The following is a 6,000-nucleotide window of genomic DNA, read 5'->3' on the forward strand; positions in this document are numbered from 1 at the left end:
TAACCTCTGATTTTCCTTCTTCATTCTCCTTGAGGAAATCAACATCAAGGTGATGGATTTTGAAATTTAATATTCAAATGTTTAAGTGTATTCAGGGTGCTTATTCTAGAGCATATGTACAAAATAGCAATAATATTCTTGAGAGAAGATTGTTGGAATGCTTTTGTTGTAACTGTTCATTCTCTCATTTATCATATGTAACACAGTAATAGATTTATTTTATTGTTTGTTAACACTATTTATTTTGCAAATTTAAAAATTATATATATAATTTTATATATATATATAATTTTTATTTTGCAAATTAAAAAATTATATATATATATATATTTTTCTGCAGCATAGGCAATCTCTTAGGTATCCTATTATGGTTCTAATGTGAAATTCTCCAACAACAAATAATGCTGGATTTTTTTTCATATTCTTATATGCCATTTGATTATATGCCATTTGATTATCCTCTTCAATGAAATACCTGTTTATGTTTTTGTCAATTTTTAATTGCATTATTTTTTTATTATTGATTTTTCCAGTTTGTATATTTTGTAAACAAGTATGTGTATTGCAAATGTTTTTTCACAGTCTATAGCTACTCCTTTATAAATGATTTGTTGACTATTAGATAAATATTCCTCATGACTCTAGAGTAGTATGCATACATATTAATATGCATTTTACATACAAATTTACTTGTTCGATGACTTAAAAGAAGCTCTTTGCCTAAGCTAACAACAGGTTCCTAATTAGGATCCATGTTGTTTCATAATTTTATTAAAATGTCTGGTTTTCTACAATTGTCACTATGATATAAAAAATTACTCAAAGACTCAGTACTCATACATTACAACATGGTAAAATAAGTAAAACTCTTAAAGGCCAAAAGTATATTCAGGTTTTAGCACCCTTTTCACTCTGACCTATCTGAGCTTGAAAAAAAATTTGTCTTATTTTTCTGAAATTTAACTATCTTATCTGTAAAATAGGAATGATATTTTCAGCAATCTTTAATCTTTAAACTCAGTACTGAATTGTCTGTGAAGCTGAAGGACCCTAATAGAATTATTAGAGTAGGGTGGTAGTTCTCTATAGGTTTCTTAACACTTTGGTGTAATCAGCCTTTGCCCATGAAGAAAACACCACAAGAGTGATTGGGTCAACAGCACCCATCAAGACCAATTTTTCAAGAATTTATCTGAAAACAATCAGTATAATCCCTGAACATGCTAAGGATGTTCTTTAATAGGCAATCATAAGCTTTATAGAAATGAAACAAGAAAATTGACTTTTTTTTTTCTTTTTTGGTACCAGGGATTGAACCCAGGGGTGTTTGATCACATCTCCAGCCTTTTTTATTTTTTTTATTTTGAGACAGGGTCTCGCTAAGTTGCTTAGGGTTTCACTAAGTTGCTAAGGCTAGCTATGAACTTGCAATCCTCCTGCCTTAGCCTCCTAAGCCACTGGGATTGCAGGCACATGCCACCACTCCCAGCAAACTGACCCTTCTTTACCTTGAATACTCTATCATGGAAAACAGCATAGCAATATTAGCAGGGTCAGAGGTACGTAGTGGACCAAGAGAATGAACTCTTTTGAATCTTCATTGTTTTACCATGAGCCATAGTAGACCTCAATCAGGATTTGTGCTTTTCTGATCCACACTCTGAAAGAGCAAATTTTGACTGTAAAATGTATTAAGAATTTAATGTATTTGCCATATGTGTTATCTGAAAGTAAGAAAGAAAAACCTGCTGTGAAAATATTTTTAAAAAACATTTGACCACATTAAAAGAATAAGGCATGAAAGGACAAAAGGATAATGATTTTTTTCCCAAAAACTCCTGGCCTGGACATAAGTGCTCCAAAAGTTCCCCCCTACCAGATGGCTTACCCAGCCAAGGGAAAACAGCCAACTTGATTTCAAGTTGTGAGAGTGATTTCTTATTTAAATGAAAGATAGAAACTGTCTCAGCTTCATTATATCTAAGAGGGGAGCACAAGTGTTCAGCATGTGGGTCTGGTTCCAGTAAAAGTGTGTCTTTTTTGAATAGAAATCATATGTAATCCTAGGCAGTGGCCTGCACCATTTGTTAATACTAATTGTTGTTGGTTGAAAGCAGAGTAGGAGATTGTTAAAGTCTTCCCTGGCAGAAACCTGATCTGTGGAAATGTACTTCACAGGAACTGTGATGAGGTTTGCAGCTGGCAGGAGAGGACGACAATGTGGCCGCATGCATCTCCATTCTCCCATTGGCAACAGAATTGAAGCTCACATGAAACAGCTTGGGGAGTGAGCCCATGGCCCAGCAAGCAGACTTGGCACTCTTTTCCTTCCCACTCCCACCCCAGCCCCTGACTTGACAACAAAAACTGAAGCGGGTGTATGTACCATTTCTAAGAATATAAACTTTAAAAAAAATGATTATTTAATGATGTGGCTATTTTGAACTATGATTAACGTAAGTACATTTAAGGTACAACATTGGCAAGTTAGGAAACCACCAAGTAACGCCAGATGTATCAACTGACTTGATGTTTTAATTTAAAACACCAGCAACAACTCGAAAGGACTGTTAATATGAGACAAATCAGAGAAAAAACTCACACAAGTTGTTTACCTGTTATCTCCGGTACCTAGAAGTCATTGACTTTTATAAATATTAACACTATGTATGATCGATGTAAATTTAACTCTATATGTGATCTAAGTAAGTGGATTTCATTAGTTAAAATGTTAAATTATAGAAGTGAACTTTTGATCTTATATTAGTCATGACAATATTGGAGAATCCAGTTATGACTCTAAGTTATAATAGAAATTATCTTATGTTTTACATTGTTGTGGGACATGTAAAATTGTTGTAAGCTACTGTGACGTTGTTTTCTGATTTAGCTTCTGTTCACTTAGAAAAAGTGACAAAGTTTCACAAAGAAATCTGCCCCCCATCCCCACAATCAATGTTGCAGGAACTATGTACAAATCTCTTACAACTTCTTCCAGAACATGGGAAAAGGTGTCCAAACAACATTCATTTAAAAGCATCAGTATGGGGCTGGGATTGTGGCTCAGTGGTAGAGCGCTCCCCTAGCATGGGCAAAACCCGAGTTCGATTCTCAGCACCACATAAAAATAAAGGCATTGTGTTGTGTCCATCTACACCTAAAAAATAAATATTAAAAAAGAGCATCAGTATGTTATATGCATATTCTATGTGTACTTCATCAGCTAAAGAGCAACACATGTCTCTACAACTCATTTACAAGTATTCATTTAATAAACATGAAAACCTGTATATGGCTCTTTCACATTTGTTTTCACATTTGTTAAAATTAGTCCTCCCAATACTCAAGTTTCTCAACCAAACATATGCTGTCACCATTTCACAGACAAGGAAACACAGGCCCAGAGACATACTGAGCAGAACCAGAGCTCAATGCTTGTGCTCCATCCATGACATACAACCACGTGATAAAGAGAAAAGAAATAATGATTATAGATCCTAGTTTGGAAAAAGTATAGAATAGTCTAGCCCATGAAAGAAATGTAAAATAAAATAAAGAGATGAGTGTTCATATGGTTTATCCGTCAGTTACCAGATGAGTCAAAAGTATCTTCATATTTTGGTGATATTACAGATTATAATCCTAGGAGAAGGTTATTGGCTACCAGAGCTTTTTAGTTATAAACATTAAAGAGAAAAAATATATTGTATGTTCAAGATACTGTGTTTTTAATAATTTTAAATAAATTTTACTGTATAAGTTTTTTTTAAATATTTATTCTTAAGTTTTAGGTAAATACTGTATTCGTTTTATCCATGAAGACATTGTTGTTTTTAAGTAGTTTTATAAAAAGGGATCCTTGATTTGCCTTTTTTAAAAGTTCTTAGTTGAAACCAAAGTAGATAGGCAAAAGTTATGGTCTGCTATACATAGCATGGGAGCTGGTTCTCCTGGCTTATAATCTCTGTCTAGCATCCCTCCCAGTGAGTCCTTCAAGATTTATAATTCAGTTTCTCCAGTTACAGAATATGACTGTTATCAAATATCTACCTTGAAGTTTCCTCTCTTCCTTTCAGTGATGTACATTTGCAATACCCAAAGAGGAATCAGACCTTACCTTACCCTGAAGAATAGGATAGCATTATTAAGAGGTCAAGGAAACAAAACAAGTTTCACTCTTGGTCTACACCTCCTGTTGCGGGAAACTTGCCCAGTCTCTTCAACTTTTACCCTTCCTCTAGCCCCAAGAAGGCCCAACCCCTCTCCTGGAGTGTGATGTACTTGAATGCTGAACCAGTATCTCAGTACCCCCTCAGGAACAGACACAGTGCTTGGCATATGATTTAAATGAATTGATTTGATTCATTGGAACTTGTCATTTCTATATAACAGGTAATCCTATCTAATAGACCTGTGCTTCACAAACTGGGTTGCATATTAGAGCCACAGGGGAGATTCAGAAAAGGTTGGTAACTGGCTCCACTTCTGGAGATTTTCATTTTTCTGGGGTATAGGCTAGGCATCAAATTTTTTTTAAACATTTCCAGGTGATTATAACGAGCAGCCACAGTCAAAAGCCACTCTAATGTACAGGTGCTTCACAAACTGAGAAATGCTCCAAGCATCCCAGATTTAACGGGTAACTGAAATGTCTTGGTTCATACTCTACAGATTCTTGTTCTCCTTTCTTCTATGGTCCCATTTATTTGCCCATTTTTTTTTTTTTTTGGAGTAGGTAAAGCAAACTGTTTTATAAATGTTGGTTGATAAATCAATAGTTAAATCAATGCAACCTGGAATACCCCCAAACTTTCAATGGGATACATTTACTTGTACTTTAAGTTGACTTTGAGAAATATTCTTCTAGGAAAACAAATAATTTTACTAGCCTAAAGGACACACGGCACATAATCTGCAACCTTCCTTACTGTTTCTGTTATATAGAGACCTTTGGGAAGACATTTTTGCAAATAAATTGTCAATATTCTTAAATCATGCTCACTGGGCTTATGCATCAGTGAAGTTAGTCAGCCAGAGGAGAGTGACTGATCCCCTTGCCATGGCTAATGAGATCCTTTGTGTGCTGGCTCCTGCCTACCCTCACCTCCATTCCAATGGATGTCCTCACTTGCCTCTTTTTCCCTTTACTTTGGTGATATTACAGATTATAATCCTAGGAGAAGGTTGTCTGCTACCTGGTAGAGCTTATTTACTGCCAGCTCCTTTTACTCTCAGAAGTCATCACCTCATGAACATGTGCAAAACTGTGCTAATCCTACTGTACTGGCATTCCTTATTTATGTTTCTATCTCCATCACAAGATTTTTAAGCTTCTTGTAAGAGGATTCCATGACTTATGTACCTCTTGTACCTAACACCAAAATGTACTTTGACCTACTGAAGTGATGGGACTCCAAAATCCATTCCTTTTCCAGACCTTTTCCAGAGGTTGTCCAGAAAAGGTTGGAATCTAGATACCTGGTGTAATCAACAAGAGCCATGGTTTGACTTGAATATCCTAATATTGAATCTGTTTTTTAAAAAATGAAAGAAAGAATAGAACCACATGAAAAGTGACTGTCTGTGTCTTTGAACACCACCAGTACCTTTAGATTAGACAGAGGGGAGTGAAGGGAAAGTAAAGGTATGGGAGTAGAAATGACAGTAGAATGAATAGAACACTATTACCCTATGTGTATATGTGATTACACAACTGGTATAACTCTACATCATGTCCAACTAGATGAATGAGAAGTTATGCTCCATGTATGTATGATGTGTCAAAATGCATTCTACTGTCATATATAACTAATTTGAACAAATAAAAAAAACCACCATCAGTAAGGTTAAGAAGTTACTTTATGTTATAAAGTTTGGCACTGCTTAAACACTTTCTTAGAGGAGAGACACTAAAGTATCATTTGTACCAACAAGCAGCTATTTGTTGGAGATTGCTAATGGACCACCAAAACTATTTTCTCTTCTTCCTGGGCAGGTAGT

This window comes from Marmota flaviventris, chromosome 6, assembly GCF_047511675.1.
Source record: "Marmota flaviventris isolate mMarFla1 chromosome 6, mMarFla1.hap1, whole genome shotgun sequence".
Lineage (NCBI taxonomy): Eukaryota > Metazoa > Chordata > Mammalia > Rodentia > Sciuridae > Marmota > Marmota flaviventris.